This window comes from Cetorhinus maximus, chromosome 19, assembly GCF_964194155.1.
Source record: "Cetorhinus maximus chromosome 19, sCetMax3.hap1.1, whole genome shotgun sequence".
Taxonomy (NCBI): Eukaryota; Metazoa; Chordata; class Chondrichthyes; order Lamniformes; family Cetorhinidae; genus Cetorhinus; species Cetorhinus maximus.
The window spans coordinates 72,713,337-72,730,765 of record NC_135897.1 but is presented as its reverse complement, the minus strand read 5'-3'; the positions used below and the strand labels follow the sequence as shown (position 1 = coordinate 72,730,765).

The window sequence follows — 17,429 nt, the reverse complement described above, 5'->3', positions numbered from 1 at the left end:
ATCGTGCACTCATGTGATATTTCAGCTGGCAGATGCGCACAAGAGTCAACAGTGCACCCGCTGACAATTAAGAGGCCTACTAAGGCCATTAAAGTATTAATTAATTTGTATTTTTCGCCGCCTGTCCAACCTTACGGTTGGCGGGCAGGTGAATAGGCCAAGCGGCCTTTGCATTTTTAACAAAACCTCATCCACGGGCGGGATGAGGTTTCCAACAGTAAATAAAAATTCAGTAAATATTCTTGACTCTCATTTTAAACATGTCCCTCTTCATGTGACTGATACACATGTGGGGACAGGTTTATACAATTTTTACAATCTTTATTCATGTTTCTCCAATTCTTCAGCTCCTTGAGGCAGCTCTGTGCCCTCAGGGAGATTTAAGCGCACACTTCCCTGTGCATGCGCAGACTTCTGTGCTCGCCCTCCTCAGCGAGGAGCACTGAGGTTAAACTGATTAACCTGTATGAGTCAGTGTTACAGATTTTTCCGCATACAGATAGTTTTTCTTCGCACCAATGACAACATACCTAAGATACTTTCACTGCAAGCTACAGACCATTTAGGCTGCATAAATGTAAATGTTGAATTACACTTTAACTCCATAAATCACACTGCTACCAGGTCACCAGTGATGATGATTAACTTTTCACTCTTTCCGATAATGATGACGGCAAACGGCACAGGGAAATATGGAGAGGCATAATTAACAAATTAAGTCACATTAAACAGTCAGCTCATTAAGGTGGATTCCATGGCATTTTTTTTTGAAGATGAGCAGAAGTCTTGGTTTTCTGACCAACATTCATCCCTTAACAAACGTCATCTAAAACACAAACAGAGATTGATTATTTGCGTCACTGCTCTGTGTGTGCTTGCTGAGTGTAAATTAGCTGTCACATTTGCCTACAAAATAATAGTGACTATATTTGTAATTCATTGGCTGTGAAGCTCTTCAGGACATCTAGAGTACATGAAAAGTGCTACAGAATTGCAAATTCCAGAAACATAGGAGCAAGCCATTCAGCCCCTCAAGGCTATTGCGCTATTCAATAATATCATGACTGATCTGTATGTCAACCCTTTGACTCATATTCCTTGCCTATGAAAAATCTATTAATTTCAGTTTTGAAAATTATAATTGATAAAATATGGTGCTTCATGCAATAGATACCTGGCATTGAATCGAAAAACTCAGCAATAGCATGACCTGTTCAACCAGTGCAGTCCCCTTATTGTTTAAATGTGCAGCACCCACTATATTATAGATCAAGGAAGCAGTTAAAGAATTTGAGGATGCCACTTGTTTTTTGCTGCTATCCAGCCCATCAAACTAATGCTGTTTTACAGCACAGCAAAGATCCATGGTTGCAAAGCATTTGCTGCTGCTGAATAAACAAATGTGGGAGGAATGGGTTGTGGTTGAGTCTCTCCATGGGTAGGCGTGCGAAAAATTGTAAACAGTAATTGAGGAGCTTGTTTACGTGGTACTCATTTTCTATATGCAAGAAACAATTGCCTAGTTGTTAATATCATTAGTAGGCTATTTTCAAATTGGCATGGCTGGCAATGCACAATTAACAAGAAAAGGTTTTCTAAGTTTTCACTCTAGAGTCAAAGCGCAGAGTCAGAAAAATTCCTGACTTCGCAAACCCAACTCGGGAGAAAGTAGCCTGGATATTCTCATTTTCATTCTGGGGAGTTACGGGGGGGTGATGACTGAAGTCAGGTCCATCACCACCTGGAAACACTGCGATGGCTACTAGATGCGGAGACAGACTATGTGAAAGACCAGCCTCGGTGCTCCAGGACTTGTAAGAATAAAAATAAACCAAAAAACAGCCCTTCAGCCATCACCCCTCACACCCAGAATGTCCCATCTATGCCAACCCATGCCACCTCAGGACCCCCATCCAATAGCTCTTCATATCCTCCATGCTAAACCATGCCCCTCTACCCACCCTGTGGCCTATTATAACCCCTATGCCAACTCAGTGCCAATTCATGCCAACCATGCCCCCACCCACAACTCTTTGTCTTTACACCCTCAATGCCAACTCACCTAGTATTCACATGGGCAGACCTTGGAAGCCATGCTGAGAAGAAATGAAATAAAGTTATAATTGTCTATTGATGACTTCACTTTATAAAAATAAGCATTTGGATTCATAACCCTACATCAAAGGTTTTCTAATCACTTGATGATGTCAATCAAACTGTGAACTGACAGGCACCCCACTGTGATACTGATAGGCTGTGAAAGCAGTCATGTAGCAAAAAATCCTACAATGATAGTCCTCAGGCTTGTATCAACAGACAGAGTGAAATAGCAAGCATTGATTTTTTTATTAAACTGCAGACTTAATTTAAAAAGCAAGGGATTTAAATGCCTTGACAGCTTCACAGTTCCAATGAGATTATCTACTTTTTACACACATTCATGTCTAATTTTAACAATCTGAAGGGGCACTTGACCTCACCCAAAGGTGTCCCTGGACTTATCCAAAAGTGTTCATACCTCACCAAAGAACTCCGCTAAGTTTAGACCTTTTCCTGAAAAGTGTCAAGCCCACAAATTGTGTTTCAGAAACCTGGATGACGAAAATGACATCTGATGGAAGGCAGCTGCACTTTTATATGTGCAGCTACCTCCGTGAACCACGGATGTGCAAACTACAACCCACCTCTGCTCCGATCCCCCCACCACCACCACCACCACCATCACCGAGAAAATGGTGGGTGCCTGGTTCAGAGTTGAGACTTCTGGAATCGGCACCCTGGCCCCATTTTGGCTAAGCTGGAGGCCCTTTCTTTCCCCACAAAAATTCAGACCACTTTCTCAAAGGTTAATAGTAAATGTCCCTTCTATATTCTTGTAAGAGGTGTTAGTCAATGGCATATAAACAATAAATGCATTGAAAAAGTAAAATTTGAAATGGTATGGGGTAAGGGCAAAGAGATGGGACTATATGGGCTGCGCTGTCAAAGAATTGGCAGAGGCACAATGGGCCGAATGGCTTCTTCCTGTGTGGTAAAATTCCTTGAATAAATAATTATCCATGTCACTCATAAAAGCTATCATGAATTCTGCCTCCACCACAGTTTCTAGTCAGGCATTTCACATCCTAACAACACTCTGCATAAAGAAAATGCCCCTGACCTCATTCTTTTTGGTGGCATTCTTAAATTTTTGCCACTTTTGATAAAGAATAAACAAACATGACTAATATGGCCTCCACCTAGTAGTCCTGAAGAACAAACAGATATGTATTATGAGCCTGTGTTTAAAAGCAGTATAAGCTGGGAGTATGAATGCTAGCCTAAGGACTAAAGGAAGGTGAGACTACAAAATGAAGGCTGGCAGAGATGCAAATACAAATGGGGATTAATCCAGGGACAAACACAAAAGCAAAGACACATGTTGGAGTAGTGTGACACCAGCACAAAGCTGAATGTGAATTTGGACATTTTCTTCAGTTGACAGCAGCAAGTGATCAGCTGTCTGAACTCTGCCCATTCAAATGGGTTTCGGGCAATTCTGGTGGGTGGTTTCTCCGATACCACAGTTGATTACAGGGTTTAGAGTTGTGTGGTTCTTTAATGCTGAGGTCTGTGGTGTTGTATTACTAGTCTGGATTGCCAGCATGGTATGTGGCTAATTGGTGTGTTCAAAAGCAATAAAAGATTATTCTGAACCCATTAGACAATGTCAACAGAGACAGGTGAAAACTATAGCCCCAGTAATATGGTGCGATTCAGGAGGTGGGGCTGGGAAAGTGCTACAAGCCAACAAAGGGATTCTGGGGGAAAGATTTAGAGGCTTTTTGAGGGGGTGGGTGGAAACGATGTTAGCAAGCCAATGTTACATGGTTCAGAGGGGTCACTGAAAGTGCAGGAACTGTCATGATTTCCTAGCATTCAGCTTGATAATAACTACACTTGGAGTGTCTAAAAGAGATAGGGAGGTAATGAGAGAAGAGAGTTTAGGTAACTTGATATTAACAGTGAGGCGACAGTCACATGGAACACCAAGAAAGCTTTGTGTGTGTGTGTATAGCAGTTAAAAATCTGCTGATCCACAAAAAAGAGCTTAAAAATACATACATTTTCACCATTTCATCATTCACATATCCCATATTCAGAGATTTCCTACTGCGTACTCAAACAGTAGCAGTAACATATCTGAAGAAAAGGAAGACTTATATAGCACTTTATTATATCTTTAAGAAACAGCTCACATTTCACTTTTGAGCTATAGCTGCTGTTGTTTTATAAGCAATTGTGACAGTCAGTGTGCACAGCAAGCTCCCACAATGAAATCTGCTGTGATGTAAATCTGACCTTTCAGACATTTTGTGAGATAGAAAGAAGGAAATGTGAATGTAATTAGTATTGCTGCATCTGCATATAAATAATTTTTTCTTGTGCTGTAATAATATTTGACACAGCTGATATACTTAACAATCCTCTGAATCACAGGATTCCAGCACTGCATATAGTTATACATGTAAACGACCTGGCATCATATGCATGTGCACACATCCACATTTATAGAGTTAGCGGTGCTTTGAGACTGAGAGCAGGAAGAAATATGCAATAATTAGAACAATTTGAGAATCGGTAGAATTGCATTAACAAAGCTGATCTGAAGTATTGACCCTGGTACTAAGGTAACTAAATAAGAACAGCATCAAGGACACCAATCATTCCACCCTAATTGTAGAATTCATCAGTTAAGGAACTATATCAGGATAAAGAAGCCTAAAAGTAATTTATATTTAGAGTATGTCAATGTATAGGTCAAAGTATTAGTGGAGTGTGCTGATGTATATATTGATGTACTAGCAGGGTGCCAATATATTGTCAGTGAATTGATGAATTAACTACCTCAGAGTTATTGTATATCAATGTTGCTTCAGTGTTTCTCACTAATACTCCAATATATAATTTGAGTGAGAAAATATCACCTTTTAAAAGGTATGTTTAAATTACCTGTTGATGACTATATTTAAAATAGTTCATTCAGATCTCATATGAGTCCAACTCATGAGATTGCTCGTGTATTAACCTCTACGTAAAGTTGGTTTTCTCTTGCTAAGTTGTGAACCCGTAGCATACTGAGAGATATTTCAGCCTTTAAGTTTTGTACGTGCCAATTTAATTTCCTATACTGCCCAATGAAACCAGCTATCCATCAACTTTTAATATGAATTGTTACCAGATAAAATTGGAAAGACGTATATAACATTTACTAATTGTTGTTAACATTGAAATTCAAAAATAAAATTATGTTCCTTTTAGATCTGGATGTAAGAAAAGTGACTGCAGTCTCCATAGTATCAGAATGTTATCCCCTGCTAAACAAATTGTTTTATTTCTACCTTCCAAAAGTTTCCACATTGTTATTTTCAAAGCAAACAAGTATCTTCATCTGGGTGAAGTATGGTATGACCTTTCACTTTTATCCCTACCCCCACCTCCATCCCCCCCCTACACTGGCTGACCTTGGGAATGGAGGCTAACTGCCCAGGTCTTGTGATGGATGTATCCGAAGATTCGTGTCTCTGACCTCAGACAGGGTCTCAGCTACCAGGGTCATTGAAGCTGCTTCCTGGCCCCAGGCTCATGTCATTAACTTCACTGATTGCCTTGGCTTTTTCTAGCTCTTCTCCTCAATTCCATTATCTTCCAATGCTCAGGGAATTCATAGGTTTCTAAAAAGGTTATAATTAATTAATAATTGTTGACAATTAATTAAAGCCTTCTTGTTGTGTCACAGTTGCACACTACGGGCTAAACTGTCCCAGATTTGCACAACGTGCGGTAGCGGGTGGGAAGAAGGATGTTTTACCCGCTGGCCACAATGGCGGCTTTTCGCGCCTTATCGTCCCATTCCTGGCACGTCGCACCTCATTAATAATGCATTCCCGGGAAACACGCTGGGTCGTGGGTGGGGCAGCCTCTGATTCACCCACCCCGCCGTCACCTCAGGCCTTCAATAATCCGGGTGCCATATTTAATGTACGCCTCTGCACAGAGCTAGCACTCTCTAAGGGATAGGAAGCTGCTGGGAAGTCATGGCTGCCAAAGGGAGGAAACATGCTGCCCCCAAATTTAGCGACACCGCCCTTAGATGCCTGCTGGATGCTGTGGAGGCCCGTCGTGAAGTCCTCTACCCCAGCTCTGGGCAAAGCAAGGTGACCAATCCAGCTTGGGAGGCAGTGGCAACAGTGGTCAGCGCCAATGCCCTGCAAAAGAGGACAGTCACCCAGTGCCGAAATAGGATGAATGATCTCCTCTGTTCTGCCAGGGTAAGTCACTCTTCTCATCAGTCTCAACTCACACACTCACAAACCCATCACACATCCACAGGGATCTCACTCACTGCCAATTCAAGGGACATCACCATTCACACAACCAAAGGGAGAGTCTGGTGGAGGAATGTCTGTCATCAAGGTCCTCACAGATTTGAAAATAGAGTCATCCAGCTGGCCGGCAATGACCTGGACCGTTCCTGCGCTGAGGGTGATGTCGGCAGTGCTGAACCAAGTGAGGATCCAGCAGTGCAACATCCATCAGACAACCACGCTGTGAGTCAGATCCCCTGTTCCGCAGCCCCCTGCCATGCACAAATTATCTCTCCTTGCTTTCGCAGGCACATCTGGGAAGCAGCCAAGGGGGTCCATCAGCCACACAGCAGGACCCTGAAAGCAGGCCGAGGCCCTCCAGAGGATGCCCGCCAAAGTCATCATAGAGAGGGCATAGCAGTCAGTGGGCTGCCTCCACCTCCACTGTGGATGTTGGGGGAGCATCAAGACGTAAAGACAGGGTTAGGAAGGTCACGAAAATGTACTTTCACCGCGTGGGCATGGGCGTTAGTCACTTGTACATAACGTTGACTATTGTAAATAAACTCCCAAAATGTGACCCTCTCTATGGCTCCTTGTTATGGTGAGCAGTGTTTGTGTCAGTCTGAAGTGAAAGCTTGGTTCCTGCACAAGATAAAGGCAGGTGTCTCAGTCCAGGGCCACCTCACTGTGCTTTGTGCAACCATCCCAGCACATTGATGTTGTGGCTTCACAGTTACTGGACACACCAGTCATGCCTGCACCTCGATGGGGCTTATCATTGCTGCCAGAATGTCCTGTGCCAGTGGCAAAGAGTTCCGTCATTCTCTCTGTGTGGCATCAGCACCTTTGAAGTGCAGCTGGACCCCATCTCATCATCATCTGTGTCCGGTGACAATGTGGTCCTGAAGAGTCCAGCTCACGAAGGATGTCATAGGACCAGGAGAAGTTAAAGTTTCCCAGCTGCATCTCCATGATGTGACCCTGTTTACAGAGTGCAAGCTATCTGCCATCAGCCAGACAGGAGTCAGACATTCACATAGGCTATGTGAGGTTCTATGGAGTGTCCCCGCTGCATGTTGTCATCATCCTCCTGGAATATAGGGACCATAGGCATCCACTGTGTCTCGATGGTAGGAGCCTTGTCACAGGGGGTATGTGTGCTGCCATCAACTAGACAGGAATCAAACGTTCACAGATGCAGTGTGAGGATCGATGGAGTTTCCTTACTGCATGTCGTCATCATCCTCCATGAACCTAGTGACTACAAGGGCCTCACAAGCGCGCCTGCCTCGTCTGGACAATGCAATGGCCTCATTGCCGTTATCCTCCTTTCCAGGGCCTCCTCACCCTCATCCCTGTCGATGTTCTCCTCATCTGAGGAGACGTGCAGTTTCTCCATCTCCTCCTCAGGCTGCTCCTCCCTCCATTGCAGCTGCAGGTTGTGAAGGGCACAGCAGGTGACAATAATGTGTGACACCCTCTGTGGACTATATTGCAGGGCTTCACCAGAACAGTCCAGGCACTGGAACCTAATTTTCAACATCCAAATAGCTTACTCCACCAAAGTGCGAGTTGCAGCATGAGCCTCGTTGCACTGTCTCTCTGCTGCAGTCTGAGGCTGCCACATGGGTGTCATCAGCCATGTCTTCTGCAGGTAGCCCTTATCCCCTGCAGCCTCTGTGGACCCTGGAAGATGTCAGGGACCTGAGACCTACTGAGAATGCAGGAGTCAGGGGCACTCCCTGGGAACCATGTGCAGACCTGCAAGACGTGTTTGCTGTAGTCGCAGACCAGCTGAACATTCAGTGAGTGGAAGCCCTTGCGGTTCACATACTGCACTGTTTGTTGCCACGGAGATCTAAGTGCCATGTGAGTGCAGTCAATAGCACCCTGCAGCTGTGGAGAACCAGAGATCTGCGCAAATCCCAGCGCTCTTGCTTCCTGGCTTGCCTGATCCCAGTCGAAATGCACAAAGTTCTGTGCCTTCGCAAATATGGCGTCTGTGACCTCCTGGACACACTTGTGCGTGGAGGCTTGCGAGATCTCGCAGAGGTCACCTGCGGAGCCCTGGATGGAGCCACTGGCGTAAAAATTGAGCACCGCAGTCACTTTCACAGTCACTGGCAGCGGATGCCCTTCAAGTTCCTGTGGCGCCAAATCCTGCAGCAGGTGGCATATGTGACTGACCAGTTCCCTGGACATGTGCAGTCTTTAGCAACACTGGTTCTCGGTCATCTGCAGGAATGACAGGCGCTGTCTGTAGACTCTGGGTCTAGCTAGGTGCCAACCCGTGATAGATTGTTGTGGCTGTTCAGTGGTGTGCACAGCAGCCGCAGCTGCCCCTTCTTCTTCAGTGTTTTGTTCCTCGCTCTGCCCAGCCAGGCACCTCCATCACTCTCTTCTCCTTCATCTCCGCTTCCTTAAGCCATGAGGCATATAGTTAGGCCACCAGACTCCATGCTCCTGATGTACTCCTCCTGCAGGATGAAAGAGAGAGATGCATGGATTAGCATTGGTCTCCGAGGTCCCTCTCATGTTTGAGTGTGCAGCTCAAGGCCCCTTAATGCATGCCAGCAAGTGCTGGCCACCACTTGGATGGCCAGATTTCAGTGCGCTGCATGGCTGCCCGAAACACCGCCAATCTACGCCCCACTCCACCTGACCGATTGGTGGCACCTTTACCCACTGGACTGCATCCTGTGCTCTCAGCTCAGGCACAGGCATGCTCCTAACTTGCACTGCAAGGTTAGACTGTTAGCATAAATTATGGGTGAGACTGGTCCAACCTTGAATTAAGATATTGCAAGGGCCTGTGAGCACCTCCACCAGTGTCTGCTCCATGGCCAGCTTTCGCAAGGAGACTGCACAACTTGCCCTGTCACCTAATTGTTCTACAGCCCCGTAAAACGCTCATGAATTTGCAGTCTGCGTCCGAGGCATGAAAGGCTTAGGAGCATTTGGTGGCCGTTTCATGCCTCTGCGTAGCTTAAGTGGGCAGATAAGCTAAAGGCCCGACTCCAAGCACATCAATGTAGCAGCGCTTGAACTGTCTCAGCTGCGGAAGAATGTTCACTTTATAAAACATCTCCCGTATGCATGGTCGCTTCCCTCCCACCATGTGCTTGTGCACTATCATCAGATTGTGCTGCCTTGCCCACCCCCACCGCACCCCAACCGCAATGCAGCCCTCAGCTGGGAAAAAGCAACTTGCCTGTGCCCTCGCCTGAATGCACGGCGCCTCTTTCTTGAAGTCGAACGGGCGACCCTCGTGAGCACTGAGCAACATTAGTGTGCACTCACCTCCGAGTTCCCCTCAACGTGCAGCCTGCCAGGTGCATGACCTTTAAATGCAGCTGGCAATCATGTTGTTCTGAAGTCACGCCGAGGTGGGAGGTAAATTCGACACGGGAGGATGATTCCAGTGGGCAGGCAAGATGATGAGATGCAAATGCATTGAAATTACGTTCCCAACGTTGGATGGCGGGTAAGGTGGCCTGCCATTGAAGGGAGGAGCAGACGATGGCTAAATGAGACATGAACCGATTTTTGGCCTTCCCGCCAGATTGTTCCCCCCCCCCCCCCACCCCGCCTGCCATGACGCCCACTGCCAACAGGGGCAGAACATTCCGGCCTGCAGGTCAAAGCAGTCTTTTCAACAATTCTACTAAGACTCCTTAAATATTAACACAATACGGACACAACTTGAAATATTGCTTTAAACATTATTGCTTCCAAAATGGCAGAGACCAGATAAACATTGACCTGCTCCCATGGTAGCATTTCAATAGACCAGACACTTCCTGTCCACTCCTATTGTACAGAATTCCCAAACCAAACGTAACAATTAAGTACAAACTCCTGGTCTAAGTGTAAAATATTCCCAAATTATCCTGGATTTGGTGCTTAGCCACAGTCAGTCTATTGCCAAATGTTTCCTAGAGACAGCAACTGTTATAGACATCTGCTTGGTCTGTACAATCTCTGCTTCTGTTCGGTGTTTTCTTGCGTTACAATTGAATTGCTGAGTGAGTGATAAAATTGGCTGTTGGTCAAAGATTTATGAACTGCTAATTTGTATCTGCAGTTTGTAGTAATCCTTATTCATGTATACATTTCTAGGATCGGCATGTTTTGTGGAACTGAATGATATTGCATTGGTGTGGGGGGAATGATGTTGAGGCAGAAGGTGGGGAGCGGTTTTAGTGGGATCAATAACTGTCTCTTCTCATCTGTGTCCTGACCAGTGGTGGTATGTATGTGAAACCAATCCCAATAATAACAATTTAAACAAAGCTATGAAATGGGGGCAACCTGATGCCTAACATAAACAGAAAAACTTTCAAACTAAGCTTCAAACTGGGAACTCCACACATTGAGAGCTGAGATCTAGTAGCAACATTGTTCTTTGAGAACTCAGACCTCTGGTAAGAGATTCACACCGTGAAAGCTCAGTCCTGTGGTAAGAAATTTTGTCATTGGGATTTCTGTTCTCGCTTAAGAGATTCGCATATTGAGAGTTCAGACCTGTGGTAAGAAATTGAAAGCTCAGATCACAGTAGAACATTTACACATCAAGATGGTAAGAAAAGTGTTATCCAATAGCTTAGTCATGACACTGAACCTCTTTGAAGACTCTTGATCTATTTATTGTGTTTAATAGGAGTAATACAGACCTCCTTGTTAGTCTCAGATTGATGTAATAATTTCTATAATCATTTCTGGACATAAATTGCGGGGAGGGGCTCCATCCATTCCAATGGTAGTTGACATGGGTTGATCTAAAGTCAGCACAAGCTGCAAAACCTTCGGCTAGCAAGAATGCAGCAGTCACCAATCTGGTTTCGATTACTACAGATTAGTTCCCAGACTGAGTCATTGTGCTGGGCTTCATTGTAGATAACGAAGTAGCTTTGGACACATGTGGCTCATACCTGTAACATTCGTCATGAGTGAAGAAGTAAGAAGACCAGAGATGCAGGTCAGCAGGAAATTGCCGGGATTGTATTTTCTAATGAATAGAAAATTCGTGCATTACCAATTTGTTTTGCATGGGAAAGGAGAGGAATTGACTCGGAACAGATACCCCCCTCAGTTTTTCTCTACTCTTTAAGAAAGGTTTTGGGATCCTGACAATTTCTCTGACATGACTTGATGGCACTCAAATGTCAGAGGTTTACAGAGCATTTGCTTAGCTGGTATTATACGGAAGACAATATTTTGAAAGAAGTTGGATTCATTCCTTCCTCAGATTCTACATTTCCTTTTAAGTATAAATACTACCTGACACACAAAAGCATAATAAATGCATAAACCATTGCAGGATAGGTGGAGTACATCACAGGAATGAGAAGTAGAGCCAAGGACCCTTTTCAATTCCTGCATGATGTTTGTCATCAGATTTATTGATTTTTTACTCTCTCTCTCTCTCTCTCTTTCTCGGGTCCCACAAGCCAAAGCAATTGTAAAACAGCAGAGAGAGCACTGCAGTGATGCTTGTGCCATGATGGTCAGCAGCAGCATTTTCTGACTGGAGGCAGTGACTTTGTCAAAATGCTGAGGCTGAGCTTCAATGGATGCTGCATGGAGTGTTTGGATAAGGCTGGCAAGTCACAGCTTTGCTTTCTGACAGTTGGAAGTCCAGGGGTAGAACAGCAGAAAGAGATAATGTACACTGTTGATCTCACATGAGTTCATTACTTTTCTATTCACCTCTTGTTCCCTCTCACTGATTACTCTGATCATGGCATGGGAAAATGTCTGGGTGCAAGAGGTTATGGAGGAGTCTGAACTTTTCACCCTGTGATTTAATCATTCATCACAGAGAATTGACAATGCTCAGTGGGCCTTGGGCTCATCCCCTTATGAGAAAACACTCACATCTGGACAGTTAAACCTGTTGGACCTTAAATGTGGAGCAATTCTTGCTCTGCTGAGCAATATCACAGTCCCTGCAAGTTGCTTTTGAATTAATTTGTACCTCAAAGATTTAACTGGAATGTCAGTGAATGGAGACTGCAGTCCACATTACCATGTGCTGACATACTGAGTGGCAGGACACAGACTGACCCCTTGCATTCCACCCCCACAAAGATATAAGAGAGTACTTTACAAAGCACATTGCTTTCTGTTTGGAGCATTTTATTTATTAATAATAATGTCTCCTTTTCTGCTCTCTTCTGTGCAAGCCCTGTTCATTTTATTACCATGAATTGAAGTAGGAGTGCATGATGTGTGAGTTTTTAGCTGCCTCCTCATGCACCTGCACACCCATTGCACAGTCCGTGGTAACCTATGATCCTCAGAACAAAGAATCTTTCCGATTCTGGAGAGAAGAGTTTATGTGCAAGCCTTCATTGAATTTTTTTTTACATGTAATTTTAAACTCAGATATAGCAACCTTTGATAATTTGACATCTGTACATATGCTACAGATGTATGCATATATTTACAGGAAATGTAGATGTTTGTTAGCAAGATTACTTCAACATTTAAGAGCATTTATTATCTGACATAGAATTTATTGGAAGCTGTCTACTCTCCTGTACATGACAGACTGGCAGCTGTCTTTTTTTCTCTATGTCATTTGCTACAATTGATAACCTATGCTATAGTTCCTGCATTAGCCACTGTCCATACCCTACACGCAACTCATTGGCAGCTGTCTATTATTCCCATATAACTCACTGGAGCTGTCTGTAATCTTCTGTGTAGCTCAATAGGAACTGCCTATTACCCTGTATGTAATTCACTGACAACTGTTTTATTATCCTATATGTATCACTGACAGCTGTCTGTTATCCTGTAAGTAACTCACTGGAGGTCATCTGTTATCATCTATGTAATTCAGTGCTGGCTGTTTATTATCATCTGCGTAACTCACTGCTACTCATGTATTATCCTCCAGGTAAATCAGTGCCAGTCGTCTATATAACTCACTGTCAGCCTTCTACTATCTATTAAAATTCAGCACTATATTTCTATGCCACTAAAGGAATAAGGTTCTGTCCATCATCTCCACATGCTTTGTGAATACCTCAGCCCTGCTGTTACGCTCACTGGGGATCAAGCCTATTTCAAACTGCATGACACTACAATCAATAGAACTGAACAGACTGAAGTCAACTAAGAACCACAGCAAAAAGTCATTTAAAGTTTGTGCAATATTAAAATAGACTGCATTTACAACAATGATTTTTTTATTTCTGCTCACACCCTGGATTGTCAGTTATGATGCCGTTCAGGTGGGAACTTTTAACTGTCTACAGACAAGCAAGATGCCGCATCACCTTCATGCTGGGATTACATGATTGTCGGGAGATAGGAAGATGGGGTAACACGATGGTTTTAGAAAGGAGAAATTTTAGGTTTAAATAAAACAACATTTAATCTTTACATAAAGGAAGTTTACAGATAAGTAACAATAATCCTTAATGAATATTTTAAGTGTGATTTTGGATAAAGGTCAAGGTAATCAATTAAGTGTATGGTAGTCAGTTAGAACATTGTCCTTTTAATTCTTAGGTCTGGGTTTTAATCCATTTCAGACTAATGAGTTGAAAGTCACTTTCTGCTGGCTGTTAATACTCACAAATGAAATCAGTTGGTTTGCCTCAACCCAGTTTTAAGTGAGTGCAGGTCTGCTAAGCAAAAGGCTTGTAATTCAAAATGACTTGGTACTAAATTGGCAACCTATACTTCCAACACTGAAATACTTCACCTTATAATGAGCACAATTTGCTTGAATTTAAAATGCCATATTAAGAATGAGATCTGTTTTTAGTGTTTAGCACTGATTTTACAAATCTGATAGGAACCGAACTGATAAGATGATGAAACTCAGCTCAGACCAAAAGATTGTTTATCTTAAGTCATTTACTGACAGTATTAAATTAACGTTCTTCAGCAAGATGCATTAATTTCACTTTTTGTGTTAACTATTTTTATTACTTCCCATAAGGTAATCCTCTCAGTAGTAACTCCATGTTAAATGTCCTATACTAGGAATCTGGGTCAAGTGTTTCCATTTTGGATGCAAAATTACACTAGTTTTAAGAAGTAATGTTTTCCTCCCGTTTCTAATCTAAACTTATTTATATGTTACTGAACATAAAATGTGCCATGAACGAGGACATTTTAGAACATAATTTAAACAAGAATTGTATTAAAAAGTATCCCTTGATATATTTAAGAGTAGTAACATGAAGCTTTGTTAATGCAGCTGAAAATCGATTAATGACACAAAAAAGAATTTTTAATCAGAGCATCTACCACCCGTGAGTAATCTGATTTTAAGTCACTGAAAATGATTTTTAAAAGCTATACTGAAGCCTCTCCTAGTTTTACTCGTGATTAGTTCAATGTGGTGGTACAGCCAACTTTGTAGGCTAGGCCAGCCTCCACTGCTATGTTTTTTTAAAATTAGTGCAAAAAAATCATAGAAACTTGATTTGCACCAGACATAATTTGTGCTTGAAATTCCAAATTCCTCTTGGTGGCCAATTTCAGTTCTTAAAAAATTCTTCCACACAGCCTAGTGGAAACTCTAGTCTGCAATATTTACCTAATAATAATATAGATGGTGGGCTCCTTCGACAGCACCTTCCAAACCCACGACCGCTACCATACAGAAGGACAAGGACAGCAGATAGATGGGAACACCACCACCTGGAAGTTCCCCTCCAAGTAACTCACCATCCTGACTCGAAAATATATCGCTGTTCCTTCACTGTCGCTGGGTCAAAATCCTGGAACTCCCTTCCTAACAGCACTGTGGGTGTACCTACACCACATGGACTGCAGAAGTTCAAGAAGGCAGCTCACCACCACCTTCTCAAGGGCAACTAGGGATGGGCAATAAATGCTGGCCCAGCCAGCGAAGCTCACATCCCGTGAATGAATTTTTAAAAATCTGAAATTTTAAGTCCTCTGTAAAGATTAGCAGCTCCCATTAAAACCAGCATCATGTATTCCAAAGTTCAAAATGTTCCAATTTGATACGACTTCACAGGAAGTCTTGTTCAGGAATTGTAAAGACAGACAGACATATACACAGGCATAGGTAGATATAAAAGGCCTAGGACTTCAGTCATGCTGCGCCCGGTTTACTGGTATAAAATAGGTACCTATTGATCCAATATGGCAGGAGATGTGCATACGCTCATTCCACACCAGAAGTGGGTCACTTGCCATATTGGATTGGGCTGCTCAGCAGGCATCCAGAGCAAGAGCCTGAAACTGCTGTTAGGCCCATTGCTTATGTATCATTGGCCAATTAAGTGGCAGTTTCAGGCCCCATTGTGGAGTTGCTTTGTGACTGACTAGAAATGCACTGCAGTCAATTGAAATCACGTGCAAATCAGATATTCCAAAGGTGAGTTTCATGGTTTTTGCTTAGCTTACTGAGTAGTGGCGTCTCCTTCTTAAGATCACATTTTAAATTCAAGCACGTAGTTGTGTTTAATTTAAGGTGAAATATGTCAATGCTGGGTGCATAAGCTGCCAATTTGGTACCAATGAGTTCTGAAGTCTAAACATTTGTTTGCTGCCAGCCACCACTCGTCTCTCCCCCTCATCTCTGCTCCCACCCCAGGTCCAACTCAACCTTCCCCACCTCCTGATTGCTTCCCTCCACCCCTTTCGGTCCTCTGGGGACTCTCCCAAGATTCTCAGCCAGCATACAGCATAAGAGCCTTATTGCTGCACCCTCCCCCTCACACTCAGCAACCCAGTGTGGTACAATCCTAATTAAGCCAGCAGAACAAATTGTTATAGACTTGTACACTAGGATTGCAGGCTGATTCAAGTGCGATCCAATTTCCAATTGAGACACACAAACGTTCATGATTATAAACAGAGATGAAGCCACAAACAGGTGTACAGATATACAAACCCATAAATGGAATGTACATAAATGTAGATGTCCAGATGCGTAGTGTTATTACTGCTATTAATGATGTTGTACATTAAATGAACTGTTACGATTCTCAATAAATTCAACACATCTGCAGGGTATCTGACATCATGAAAATAAATTTAGCCTCATTTAGTCTTGAGCATCACATTTCTATGCGCTTTGCGTTATTCAAATAAGTGGTAAATGTTTTTCTTTGCCAAAGATTTCAGTCCAGTAATTGTTTCCATATATCCTGCAGAGTTTTATGGAAGGTGAGACATGAATATTCCTGCTGTCCACTCGCAGATTTTGCCCAAATGCGCACACATATGCGTCAATATGAAACATGGCCAAAAAATAATTGAATATATGAACGCATTAATAAAGAGGGTAAAACATGTGTCTTGTCTGCCGTTACCAAAAGGGAATGAATTGAGCTTCATGGTGAGGCACAGAATACAAGGCTGCCTTAGTGAAACTGAATTGTTGTAGGTCACATCAAGAGCTCACTGTAACCTCCAGATTAAATGCAATAGCTATAGTATTTACTGATGGCCCAGTGGAACAGAGCTGGAATTGGTGCAGGTAGACCATGTGTCATAGACATGCACTGGTGATTAAAGGGTCAAGGGTACAGACTCCATCTATTTAAAACCTGATCAAGAGGCTCCGACTCCTGTTCTGCCATTACAGATATCATTGTGAAATTCCTATAGGATTAAACTTGTAACTAAATTGCTATTCTTACAAGTACATTATCCAAAGAGTTGAACGCTCACATAGTGATTGCTTTTCAGCAACTCTCTATAGTGTCACTTCTAAACTATAACTAGCAGATATTGCATAGAAATAACATTAACATTTTTTAATATCAGCCCATTCTATTTCCTTCTGATATATATAATCATTGTTGAATCCCAATTTTTTAATATGTTTTCATGAAGCCATTGTCTTTAGTGTGCACTTTGCATTTTTACATCAGTGTGATCAGGGGTAATAATATATGAAGCAAATGGGAGCAGTGAACTGTAGACTTAACCCCAGCAGTGCACCGTAAATGCATTCTTGCTCTTATCATGTCCCCTTTCCTCGGGGAAAATGGTAAATAAACTGAGCTGAGGTTGAGTTACTGTACCACACAGAAAATGTGACAGTGTTGGAAAGAATGATACATTTAGTTATAACAA

At 42.9% G+C, this 17,429-nt stretch overlaps 1 protein-coding gene across 5 annotated transcripts in view; it reads left to right on the top strand.

The window, feature by feature from the left end:
- The window catches only part of mecom (MDS1 and EVI1 complex locus), an 804,010-nt gene that overhangs the window by 427,157 nt on the left and 359,424 nt on the right, over window positions 1-17,429 (top strand). The gene's annotated exons all lie outside the window — the stretch shown is intronic.